Source organism: Equus asinus, chromosome 8 (genome assembly GCF_041296235.1).
Source record: "Equus asinus isolate D_3611 breed Donkey chromosome 8, EquAss-T2T_v2, whole genome shotgun sequence".
NCBI lineage: Eukaryota > Metazoa > Chordata > Mammalia > Perissodactyla > Equidae > Equus > Equus asinus.
Window position 1 is genome coordinate 44761159 of NC_091797.1, and position 14219 is coordinate 44775377.

The following is a 14219-nucleotide window of genomic DNA, read 5'->3' on the forward strand; positions in this document are numbered from 1 at the left end:
AATAGTTTTATCAGAAGAACTAAGCAGAAAAATTAGAAGATTTTAAAGAGTGAAGGGAGGAAGAGATGCATTAATTACAACATTTCTGTGGTCATTTGCTAACATCTGTGTGCATGTAGGTAGACACATGGAGGAGGACATCTTTTACAACAGAGCCAAATGGAAGGATAGACAGGAAGAAAACCAGATCCTCTCCATCTTTTCAGCACCTCTGAAACTCAAGTCTCAATCCATGAGCAAATCATATAATTTTCTGGTTTCCAGAGGCAGCGCTGCCAGTGACTGATCGGCATGTCTTATATTTTCAGAACATTCTTATTTGGAGTGTTGCTGAGCAGCTTCCTTCACTCTCTGCGCCTTATTTGTGCTACATTTATATGTTCACGGGTATTTATTTCTACTATGCCTGCAGGATTCCTGTATTCTCTGAGGTTAGACTCTGGACAGACTGTGAATCCTGTTTCTATAAGATGTCTTTGGGAATAACTAGTCCTACTTGTAGCCTAGGGCCTCCCAAGACACATTATTGTCATCTCAAGATAGTGATTAAAGCTTCCAGGGCTTTGAAGTGAACTTGGCTGATGGAATTTGATTAAATTCCAGAAGTTTGAATTTAGGCTTTGTGGTAGACGTGGCTGGTGTTTGTATGGTATCTATTCCCTGCTTCTTCTTATTAATCAAACCCATTTTGGGGGAGTACTGCAATGTGCCCATCCCCCTTATAGAATAGGAGAGACCAAGGGACTAAGTTTGAGCCAATGATTTGTAGGGGGAATTTGTTGAGTTGTATTTCTCAAGAGAGGTCCATATTCTTCCTACTTCCTTCGTCTTTTTGCCTAGAACATGGTCCTTGGAGCTGGAGTGCAGGGACCATCTCATGACCAAGAGGCAACCTTGAGGATGGAAGCCACATGCTGAGACGGCAGAGAGTAAAGACAGAAGGAGGCTGGGGCATGGATGCATGTCTGAGCTGGCAGACCAGCTCTGGACTGCTGCCCTCTGAATTCATTTTATGTGAAAAGAAAAAAAACCTTTGTTTTGTTGAAGCCAATGGTAGTTCTGGTGTCTGTAATAAGTAGCAAAATACAATTCTTCCCTCCCCACCCCCCACTATCAACAGTTTATCATGAAACTTTTCAAGCATAGAGCAAAGTTGAAAGACTTTCAGTGAACGCCAAATACACCTATCTAGAGTTTACAGTGAAAATTTTACTATACTTGCTTTATTATATAGTCTGTCCTTATTTTCATCCCCCATCCATCCTTATTTACTTATTTATTTCAATGCTTATTTATTTATTAGGTGCTTTTTAAAGCAAGTTGCAAACATCAATACACTTTCCCCTGGATACTTCAGCACACCTATCACGTAGAAGAACAGATTCCTTGAAATGCTTGAGGTACCAATGCTCTGTTTGAAATACAAATATAGGAGTACTTTCTAGTTAAATGTTCTAAAACGAACAGTGGGATATGTTTATCTGGGGATCTCTAGCTCCTAAATGCTTATCCATCCCCAATGGTATTGACCATCTGGCCCCAGGTACCTGGCCCCTCCTAGTTAGAGTCAGGTTCCCTCCAGGAGACTGTGTGAGCATGAGGCTCCAGGACTGCCTCTCAGGAACAGCTTGAGACAGGGACAAGCACTGCCTCAGGGCCATTCTGGCCATACCCTAGTATCTGCTGAGAGAAGTGCTCTCTTCTCTGCTGATACTGCGAGAAGAGAATGAATGTTCTGGAAGACCTGTAGCATACAGGACCCCACAAATCACTTGAGGAAGAGCAGGCATAAAACCAGCTTGACAGAAGCTGTGGAGAGGCACGGGATTGAGTTCAGAGACAAAATAAAATAGGAGAGTGGGCATTATATTACAGCGAGGTGAGAATATAAAAATTAGCTCAAAACGTTACAATCTGCCCTGCCAGTCATCAGGTTGGGATAACAGACATATTTGATAAAGTCAGCTACACAGTTAGAAGAAATAATATTTCTCCCAAGATCATGCTGCAGCTGCAAAGGGGAAAACAATCCCCTTCTCTGAGTGTTTCCTGCTTTCTCACTCACTGAGAAACTTCCTTTTAAAAATTCAATCTACATTCATTCTTTTGCATGTGGCTGTCCAATTTTCCCAACACCATTTATTGAAGAGACTTTCCTTTCTCCATTGTATGTTCTTGGACCCTTTTTGAAGATTAGCTGTCCATTATCTTACACCACACACAAACGTTAACTCAAAAGGTATTAAAGCCTTGAATGGAAGACCAGAAAACATAAAACTCCTACAAGAAAACATTGACAGTATTCTCTTTGACATTGGTCTTAGCAGTATCTTTTCGAGTATCGTGTCTACTCAGGAAAAGGAAACAAAAGAAAAAATAAACAAGTAGGACTACATCAGACTAAAAATCTTCTGCAGGGCAAAGGAAATCATCAACAAAATGAAAAGACAGCCTACCAACTGGGAGAAAATATTTGCAAATCACATATCCAACGAGGAGGTAATTTCCAAAATATGTAAAGAACTCACACAACTCAACAACAACAAAAAATTAACAACCTGATCAAAAAATGAGCAAAAGATATGAAGAGTTATTTTTCATTTTTCCAAAGAAGATCACAGATGACCAACAGGCAAATGAAAATGTGTTCTAAATCACTAATTGTTAGGGAAATGCACATCAAAACCAGATGAGATATCACCCCACAACCATCAGAATGGCTAGAAAAGACAAGAAAAAGCACAGGTTGGAGAAGATGTGGAGAAAAGGAAACCCTCATACACTGTTGGTCAGAATGCAAACTCGTGCAACCACTACGGAGAACAGTATGAAGATTTCTCAAAAAATTAAAAATAGAAATACCGTATGATCCAGCCATTCAACTATTGGATATTTATCCAAAGAACATGAAATCAATAATCCAAAAAGATTTGTGCACCACTGTGTTCATCCCAGCATGATTCACAATTGCCGAGGCATGAAGGTGACCCAAATGCCCATCACTGGATGAATTGATAAGGAAGACGTGGTGTATACAATTAATGTAATACCACTCAGTCATAAGAAAAAGACAAAATGGTGCCATTTGTGAAAACGTGGATGGACATTAAGGGTATTATGCTAGGTGAAATAAGTCAGACAGAAAGACAAATATCATATGATTACACTCGTATATGGAAGAAAAACAAACAAACACACAGATAAGAAGAACAGATTAGTGATTACCAGAGGAGAAGCGGTGGGAGAGGGCAAAAGTGGTACAGGGGCACATATATAAGGTGATGGATAAAAACTTGACTATTGGTGGTGAACACAATGCAATCTATACAGAAATTGACATATAATAATGTACACCTGAAATATACACAAAGTTATAAGCTAATATGACCTCAATAAGATAATTAAAAAATAAAAATTAAAACAAAAACTCAGAGTCTGTCAAAAACTTTGCTGCTGGAAATAATATCAATAAGAATGAACCATTCCATTCTTGTCTGGGGGATCCAAGTTACTTTGACCCAGAAAAGCAGCCTTGATTTCCAACCAAGATGCTGAACTTCAGATAAGGGGGTTCTGAGTACAACATTTTGTATCTCTCAACTTTATGGTTGCCAAGGAAATAGAGCCCTGGGTCAAATTCTCATCCAGACCTTTACATCAAGCTCTGAGATATAAATGTATATGAAACAGGGCAGTAAAAATTCATTAATCAACAAGTTTTTATTGAAAACCTACCATCTAGTAGGTGTCAGCACTGAACTTAGAATTGGTGAGAATAGACAGCATAATGGATTAGATAAATCATAGATTCTGAAGCCAGGATACCTGGGTGAGCTTTACTAGCTGTGTGACCTTGGGCCAGTTACTTATTCTCTCTGTGCCTTAGTTTTCCTATCTGTAAAATAAGGGAAATAATAGTGTCTGCCTTTTTGGGTTGCTATTGTGAGGATGAAATGAGATAACTCAGGCAATTTTCTTACAACAATTTCATAAACAACAAACCAAAAAAATGTATGTTAAGTAAAAAATAGATTTGTTCCTCCTTCTCAGAGTTGATAGGTTGGAATTTTCCCTTGAGGAGAGGGAGATGACTGGGATTGGATGAAAAGCTGGAGGATGGGCTTCTACCGTTAACTTTAGAAAATGATCCCAATAGAGAACAAAATGTATGCAGAGATTTCTTCCCTGTAGGAAATAGATAGATGTGTGCATATACTTAATAACAATTCAAGTCCCTTTTGTACAGCAATTGCACTTTCAAGAATTGATCCTAACGACAAATGTCATTGGGAAATTTATTCTGTGGAAGTGACTGGAGCTATGCAAAAATGATTTACCTACAAAGATGTTTATAGTAGCATTATTTGTAACACCAAAGAAGGAAAACTATCTTCATTATCAATAATGCAAGGTTAGTATTTAAGATTTAGTGTTGTAAAAAAAGCATGTCATGGGACACCGTATACAGCAAGGTTCAATTTTCATTAGAAAAACTGTGTGTCTGTGTGTATATTAAAAAACTGTTAAAGAATATGCACTTAATTGTTAATGCTGTAAAATGTTTTAAAATTAGTAAGTTATTTAAGGAATGGAGCAATAAATGAATTCAAAAACCAGAAAAGAGATCTTGAAAAGTCTGGGGTGAAAAGTGTCATGGAAAGGGTCATTGAAACTGCTTGATAAGGAATGCCTGGATTATCAGAGGTGTTAGGATGTGGCATTAGAAGTAAGAATGTGGAATGTGGCATCAAGTCCCAGAACAGCAGGTGACCTGGAGAAAGGATGTGGGGAATCACAGAGTCACCTCATAATGATTCTGGATCCTGGAACTGTGTGCTAATAAGTATAAGGCCCTGACGTCCCTGGGACCTTTCTGTGTTTTCCTCACAAACCCCAATTTCCCAAAAAGTCCTATTGCCCCCTTCTACCTCCCAGTCATTTCTCCCTGAAGAGGACTTGTGGCCCAGCACACAAGGATCAAGAAAAAACCCTCCAGGTTTTTGAAAGAGATCCTGCCCTGTATTTTTCTGCCTCGCACTTTGGCAATCTTCAGACAGAAAGAGTTCAAAGCAAGCAGTGTCTGGATCCACAGTCACATTAGCTGCAGAAAGAGCGAGAGACAAGAGAGAGCCAGGTCAACTCTGGCATCACAGGGCTCTCAGTGACTGGGACAGAGGAGAAAAGAAGCTGACCCTAACCCATGAAGTCCCCTTCCTTCCTCCTCAAAACAGCTAGAGTGACAAGCATCTCCCCAAACGTCCTCAAGAACAGGCTTCAAAGAGCCTCTGGGAGAGCTCAGAAACTTTTACAAGGAGGAGATGATCCAAATTCCTGAAATCTGGAGGTCCCGGGTCCCGGGGAGCAGGGATATCTAAACAGAAATCCCCCCTTCCCACCCTACCCTCTCCTTTCCCACAGCATTTTGTACAAATCTCTCACATGTCACTGCATTTTTATTACTTGTTTCACATTTCTCTCTGCTAGACTATGACGCGGGAAAGCAGAGACTGTGTGTGTTCATCACTGCGTTCTCACCGTTTAGTGCAGTCAGCCCCTGGCTCCCAAGTGGTGCTTAATGTTTGTGGAATGAAGGAATGGGGAAGGTCCTGTGGAGAGCCTGCAGCCATCCCCCTCTGCCAACCTGAAGCCCCAGGGGATCCTTCATGGGACTAGTTGGCCAGGGCTTTTCAGCCAACTGTGCAGGATCCCTGATCTGATCAATATCCATCTTTAACACACTTTCCCAGTATCTCATAGCGTAGAAGAATCATATGAGAGAAACTTTTGATAAAAATGACAAGCAATAGCATATATTGGAGGATATGAGGAAGCCATTTGGTGTAAAGCTGATTTGGCCTAACCTTATTTTTTTTCCAAAAGGGCCTGACGTAGCTGTTGAGCATGCATTGTATATCTGCTTTAAGCATTTCTGATGTCCCAAAGGCAAGAACAAATGCCCTTAAGATAAAGGTGCAACCTCCCCCACATTAGCCTTTCCTTAAGGATAAGCAACTCTCCCCAGACTAGGAATTGATTGCTGCACTCACCTGTGACCACCCAGCTCACCTGTGACCACTCAGTGCAAGACAACAAACTTGCTTCCTGATGTGTCCATGGAGACAGCAGATCTACCACCTGCAACGTCCACCAATCGCTGTGCCAACAAGGCAGTCTCATGACTGTTGTAAAAGAGACATTTCAATCATGTGTGATACATGCTCTTTGACGGTATATAACCACTCTGTACACTCCCACTTCTTTGGAGTGCTCTGTTCCTTTGTGGAAGAACTCTCCTGGGCTATATGGTCCTCACATTTGGCTCAGAATAAACCCACCCCAATTTTGATTTATAGATTGGTTATGGGCTATTTGCATTGACACCTTTATGTGTTCACCAAACAGTAGATCCTGTCCTCCTGGGGACACAGCAAGAACATTTCCCAGCGTCCCTTGGGTATCCAGGAGAAGAGTTGGCCCCTTCCAGGCCTGGCCCATGAGAAATCTTCTGCACAATATTTCCACCCCTTTTTCCCCATCTGCTGGCTGAATGTAGAGGATAGTGAGGCCCTGAAAATCTGTGTGAAGCAGAGCTCACCTCCCCACATGATCCGCCCTGAAGTCTGAAGAGATAGAGAAATACACTTTTATTATGTTTATCTACTGAGACATTGGGGTTGTTTGTTACAACAGTTAGTCTACCCTGACCAATACAGGCCAGGACTGAAAGTCGACTCCCTTTACAGTCTGTTTCTGCAGACAGTTTTCCCCTGTGCTAGATACTGAGGACTCGCAAATGGTAACACCCAGTCCCTGCCAAATAAAGAGGAAAATATCACTTCAAAGAGAAAATCTATAACATCCTCTCAGTTCTTCCTTCTAAAAGCCCTCAAATCTCTGTTTTCTTCTCTATGTTATTTATTTGAGAGAATACTTTATGGTTGATTCCTTTTCTCTTTAGTATACTTATTCACATCTGTTTCCAAAGCTTAAACTATCTCTTCAGTGGCTCATCTGGAGCCCACACTACAGAACCAAGCACCTCTTTCCAGGATCAGGGCTTCTCTGCCTGGCCGAGCAGTAAACCAACCTACCCCTCACTATGTCTCTGATTCTTCATTTGTTTTTCATCAAAGTTCAGCACTCACTTTCATTTGTCAAATCCAATTGTCAACTGTCAGTTCTCACCTTATTCAAACTCTCAGCCACATTTGACATAAACATTTCCTCCTCCTTGACATATTTTCTTTCTTCTGATTCTGGGACACACATCCTCCCACAATATTCTTCTTATTCCACTGGTTACTTTTCTCAGTCTCCTTTGCTGGATCTTGCTTTTCTCAACCTCTAAATGTGCTTTGAACTTCTGTTCTTTTCTCTCTGAACACTCTCCCTAAGGAATCTCATCCAATCAGATGATTTTAAATTCCAGGTGCAAGCATGACTTCCAAGTTTCAAGCTCCAGCATCATCCAGGCATTCCAGACTCATACATTCAATTGCCTACTTGACTCCACTCCAAAAGAAAGCTTTTAATTTCATCCTAGAAATTCCCCATCATTCTACCCAGTTGCTTGAGCCAAAAATCTAAGCAGGACCTATCAAATGGACCTATCAGTAAGGTTTTTCAAGTCTTCCTTCAAAACGTATCTCAAATCCAACAACCACATTTCACCATCTTCATCAAAGCCACCATGATATCTTGCCTGGATTCCCAGTGTACCATTCTAACTGGATTCCTTCCTTCCCATCTTGCCTCTCTATACTCTATTCTCAACACAGCAGGAGCCAAAGTTATCCTAAAAACCATAAATCAGATGATGTCATTTTCAAGCTCAGAAGTCCACAGTGGTTTCCCATCACACTTAAAATAAACCCAAAGACTACAGCATGGTCCGGAAGATGTTTCATGATACAACTCCACTTATCTCTTGCACTACATCTCCTGTCATCTCTAGACCCACTCACAATGCCCCTTCCATGCACATGGGCTTTCTTTCAGTTCCTCAAATACTCTGGATCTTTCCCAACTTGGGATCTTTGTATCTGCCCCCCACTCTGCCTGGAATGGGAGAAGTCCTGCATCTTAATATTTTGATTCCTTTCTATCCATTGTGTCTTGTTTTAAATGTCATCTCCTGAGAAAGATGTTCCCTGACCTCCCTCCTCTAATAAGTGTACCTCCTTTATTCTCTATTGCTGCATCTATTTAGTTTCCTTTATGGCCTGGCATATGAAAAGCACTTAGTTAATACATATTGCATAAATGAGGCCAGAACAAGAGAAAAACAGTACAGTACAAAGGGTTATCTGGAGCAGAGAAATGCAGGGAAAGTAGACGATGCAGTTGAGGGTGACTCAGAAGGGAGATCTGCAAGGATTGGCTAGCCTATTAAAATAGGATGATAAAGAAGGAGGAATCCTGGGTGATTGAAGTTCTTCTTTGTGCAGTAAATAATGATGTCATTGATACAAATAACAGAGAAGCCGAAAGAGTAAGAATGCTTTGGATGGTTTGGGAGAATTTTTAATTTAAATTTGTCTGCGTTACCATGAGACAATCCAGATAGACAAATTTTAGGGGGCTGGTGGAAGTGGAGCTTAGGAAAGAAGTCCAGATAAGAAAGTAGGAGGACCCACATGCAGATTTTCCAAGGAGCATGTGTAAAGGGACAAGTGGACCCAGGAACACCTGGGGAACACTCACACTTAGGAGGTAGACGTGGAAAAAGAGTCAGTGTCTCTTGAGTCAGAATTAATCATTTGTGTCACCTGGAAGAAGTTACTTGAAATCACTGGGCCTTCTGTATGTTAAGTATAAATGCTGAAAGTAGATCAGTTCCACCTCTATGCCATATGATCTGAGGAGTGTGGGACCAGACTCCGTGAGTTTGTGTCCTAGTGTCACCCCCTCCTGGATGTATGATTTGGAGCAAGGTTTTTACTGTCTTTGTGGATTAATTTCCTCCATTGTAAATAGACATAATAGCACTTACTTCTTATGGCTGTTGTGAGGGTCAATAAGTAGGAGAATATTTGTAAAGAACCCAGACCTGTGCCTGGCACATGGTAGTAGCTTCTCAATAAAAGTTACCTACTTAAAAAGACAAGGTACAAGGTTATATTTATCCCTCCTTTCTAGGGTTCTCAATGGGGGAACCAATTGTGAAGTGGTCCCTCTGCTCTGAAGAGACAGGCACGTAGGTCTAGAGAGTTGTTAGGTCTGCTCTAAGATGCATGGAACCTACTGAGACTGAATGTCATTTGAATGGAGACTTTCTAGCTGTACCCTGAGGCCTATAGTGCTGAAAGTGTTGAGGAGTAGAAAAGTCCAAGAGAGATTGGGGTGGGAGGGCTTTAAGAAAGAAGGAAAACAAGATGTAAATCTGGAAAGGAAAAGATACAGGTGCTGAAGTGGGATGAGGCAAAACTTGGCCAAGGTGCCGCATAGATCTTCCCTGGGTCTCCATCCATGACCCACCCAGCTAGGCCACTATTTAGAGCTGTAAGATGGAGAAAGAACACTAAGATCTTGTCTGATGGAGTCTGGAGCCTGAGACCATAGATATGACACAGTGACTCACCAGCATAGGACTGCGCTTTTCTCCAGTCTAAAACAGAAAAATGAGAGGTGAGGGCTCCCTGGCTAGAGCCAGACAATTCTTGGCCTTTGCTGTGCCCTGTCTGCCTTCCCTTCCCCTCCTTGGTGCCCTCTTCACTCATCTCCAGCACTTGTCTGGCTGCCTTTCATCGTGTTCCTCACAAAGATGTGTCCAGGCAGAGGGAGGCCAGAGGACATAGACTCTTCTATTCCCCCTTCTTGATCCCTGAGCACAGACTTTGACTCCACTGGCAGCTCCTTACTCATCTCTTCTCCTTCCTTAAATTATATGGCCTGGCGCCTCAGTATCTGAAAGGCACCGGCATGTGCAAAGTCATGTCAAGTCTGCCATTTCATGAGACACAAACCGGGATGGAGGAAAGAACTATGGTGGATTCACCCTTCTCTTCACAGTGACCTTGGTCCATTCACTCCCCTGGTCAGGCACTTGATCCCACCTTCTTCATCTTTTCCAAGACCTAGTGCAGTGTCCTGCATGAATTAAGTGTGGCCAAGTGCCTGGAAATCTGTCTCTTTGACTTTGCTAGCCTTAGCAGGAAGAATCTATTTCTCATGGTTACTATGTCACTTCTCACTGCCATTAGAAACTCCCAGGAACACAAATTTGTTTTATAGCTTTACCCGGGGAGTTGATTGTGTGTTGCAGGCACTATGGCTTATGGTCTACTAGCTGACAGGTTTTGTCTCTATCTCCATATGTTGTTATCCATGACTCATTAGGCGTGAAACTCAAAGTCGATTAACTAACTACTCAGTGTCCATATTTCTTCATCTGTAGGGTGGGGATAAAACCAACATTTTCTTCTTAAGTCATCTGGGGAAGACTTAGAACAGCACCCATGCATATTAACCCTCTATGAATGTCACTGTCCTCCATTTTGGAAGGTTCATTCACGACCCCTGCACTGTTGACTCTCAAATCTACCTCCCCAGGAGACAGTATCAACAGGTGTCTGGTGTGGGATTGGGGTCATAGCCCAAAAGTGAAGAAGAACCTCTGAAATTTTGACATGAGAAAATGTGTACATTGAAAATCACAGTAGGGCAGGTGTAGGGGGAGATGGGAGGCAGCAGCATCATTTACATTGTGTTCTCTGTTATGACGCCTCCTGGGATTGCACAACGTAGCAGGTCCTTATTGGAGAGCCAGATGGGAGGAGGCAGGGAGATGAAGCAGAAGCTGCTGTGACACTCCAGGCAAGAAATGATGAGCACTTCAAGCAAGGCCCTAGATTTGGGGTCAGAAAAGAGAGAGGTGGATTTATTTACTACTAATAATAATAGCTAATACTTATATAGAACCTACTATGAGCTTGTCATTGTGCTTGGAGCTTTACATCTATTAACAACACTAAGAGGTAGATACTCTTATTTCCCACATTTTATGCATGAGGAAGCTGAGGTCCAGGGAGGTTGAATATCTCACTCAAGGTCACACAAGTGGTTACTGGTTGAGCTGGACTTGAGAACAGGCAATCTGGCTCCAGAGTCTGTGCTCTAAGCACTAAGCTGGACTATTTTAATGGAAGTGCAAATAGCAGGATTTGGCTGTTAGTCAGACGTGGTGGGTGAGAGAGATGAGAGGAGTTGAAAATGATTCTTAGGTGGTGTAATTAACTCAGATAGAGAGGGAGGGCAGGGTTAGTGGGATTTTAGTTTTGGATTCACTGACTGTGAGATGTCTTCAAGGCCTCTATAGGGAGGTGTCATTGTGGACAGTGGCTGAGGCAGTGGGTGGGGCTAGAGCCAGAAATCAGGGGCTGGTGGGGGGAGGGTGGTCAGCTTACAGGGTAGAGGCCTGAAAATGGCTTGGCCCCTGCAGGGAATGTGTGTAGTATGAAAAGAGGGCCCATCACTGAAGCCTGAGGAATATCAGCAGTAATGGAGCAAGAGTGGCAAGAATTCTGAGAAGGAGCTTCCCAGGGAGTAGGGAAGGAACCAGCAGGGGAGCCTGGGAATTGGTGAAGCAGACACCAAATTAGGGAGGAAGACCTACTCAGGGAGGTCCATGAAGAAAGGATCGAGAAATGCACGTGGATTTAGTGACTGGGAGGCTTTAGTGATTGGCAGGAACTATTTTTATGGTGTGGTAGAGGGGAGATCAGCCTTCATGGCAGACAAGAGAGTGGAGGCCATGCATGTATTCTCTTTGCTGAGACCTTGCTGGTGTGGAATTAGAGCCCTAGAGAGAAGTGAAGAGGAGCATATTGCACAAGGAAGGGGAAGGAAGGAGCTGGTGAAGATGGGAGACGCTTGTGCTTCTTCTAGCTTTTGTGTGGCAGAAGACTCTATTGTGGTCCCCTGTGGTTACTCACCTTGTAGTTCACATCCTTGGATAATCTCATCCCTTTGACTGTTGGCAGAACCTGTGACTTGCTTCTACTCAGTAAAATCTGGGAAAGATGGTGGGCAGTCACTTCCATGATGACATTGTTGTATAAGAGTCTGTCTTGCCAGCTGGCCCACTCTAGAGGCTCCCTCTCTCCTCCTGGAGTTGAAGAAGAAAGCAGTCATTGTGGGAGGCCCACATTGCAAGATGCTGAAGGTGGCCTCTGGGAGCTGAGAGCAGCCTCCAGCCAACAGCCAGTAAGAAGTTGGGGCCTTGGTCCTACAGCTGTAAGGAAATTAATTCTGCCAACTACCTGAGTGAGCTTGAATGTGAATTCTTCCTCAGTGGAGACTCCAGATGAGGACACTACAGCCTGGCTGACACCTTGATTGCAGCCCTGTGAAACCCTGAGCAGAGGACCAAGCTCAGCAGTGCCTGGATTTCTGACCCACAGAAACTGTGAAATGATACATGTATGCTGTTTTAAACTACTAAGTTGATGTTAATTTTGTTATGCAGCTATAGATAACTAATACATGAGGAAGGAAAAAGAGACAGTGGGAACAACAATGAAGATCCAGAGGAGCAAAAAGACTAATTTATATTTCTAGCCCTGACTTCTTGTCTGGACTGCGCACTTGGTTCTCCAACTGCCTACTCTGCGTCTCCACTTGATCCCTTATAGGCTCCTCAACCTTGACAGAGCCAAAATGGAACTTCCAATCCTGTGCACCTCCTCGCCTTGTCCCCACAACCTGCTTTTGTCTCAGTTTCCCCATCTCAGTAAATGGCAACTTCACCTTCACATATTCTTAGGCGTAAGACCTCAGAGTCATTCTTGATCCACTCCTTTATTCTTATTCAAAGTCCAAGCCCATCAGCAAAGCCTTTTTACTGTATTTTAAAAATAAATCCAGCCCCGACCACTTCTACTGCTCCCCTTGGTATAAGGCATTCTCATTTCTCGCCTGGATCCCTGCAGTAGCTCCTAGCTGGTTGTCAGATTTCTATTCTGCCACCCCTCCCCACAGCCCAGGCTCAGGTTAACATCTGAAGTAACTTCTTAAAACGTAAGTCAGATCCAGTCCCTCTTCTGCTTAAAAACTTTCAGTGGCTCCCCTCTGAGAGACAAAGCCAAAGCCAGATGATGTCTTTCAAGGCCAAACCACTCTGACACTGTCTGCTCCAATTCTCCTGGTCACTCGCTGTCCTCTAGCCACTCTAGCCTCTTTATACTCTTCAAACATGCCACATTTGCTTCTGCTTCTGGGCTTTGGCCCTGATGTTCTGTCTACTTACAATGCTTTTCCACAGGTAGTCTGTGGCTTGCTCCCCTATGACATCACCACCCTATTTTGAATTGCACTTCAAGTGCAATTTTCCTTCCTCTAGTTGATTTATCTCCTGAGAACTCATCATCATGTGCCACACCACAATTTTACTACTTATTTAGTTTTCTGTCTCTCTCCCTCCACTAGAAGGTAGGTTCTTGGTGAATGGGGGATTTGTCTTTTGCTCACTTCTGTACCCCTGGCTACTAGAACAGTAACCGGTGCATAGTTAGTGCTCGTGGATCTTTATTGGGTGAAAGAATGAAAGAATGGACTGAATAGAGAAGCCCTGAGGGGAGCTGGAGAGTGAGGGGTCCAGGATGAGGGTGAAGAAATAGGCTGAGACAGGAGAAAGGACATGTGCTCCCTCGAAATCAGAGGAAACAGATGAGGAGGGACAGGTGCAGGTGGTGGAGAAGGGGGTTTGGGACCTCTGTCTTCTGTCCTCTCTCTGAAGTGGCGGGTTGCATCCTCATCAGAGACTTGGGGAAAGAATGTGGTGATGAGGATAACGGCTAATGTTCACTGATCACAGCCGTGTGCTACATTCTGTACTGGGTGCTCTCCACACTTTATCTCATTCCCTAACATCTGCTCAGAGAAGTGGGTGTAATTAACTCACTTTATAGGTGAGGAAAATAGAGTTTCAGAGAGGTTAAGGAAGCTGTCTCCATTTCTCTATGTAAGTAGGATATTCAAGGGCCAACCAGGTATGTTGAATCTACAGAGAAAATGGGCACAGAAGTGTGAAACCCAGTGATGCATTTGGGGCACTGTAGGTGGTGTGGTCAGGGCAGTGCAAGGTGGCACACGGCAGGGAGTAGCCAAGGATCGAGCAGAAATATGAAGACTGGACCGCTGAGTGCCTGCAATGCAAGGATAAAACGTCCAAGGATTGGACTTTATCTTTTAGGGTAGTGTTTCTTCAACTGAGTTACATA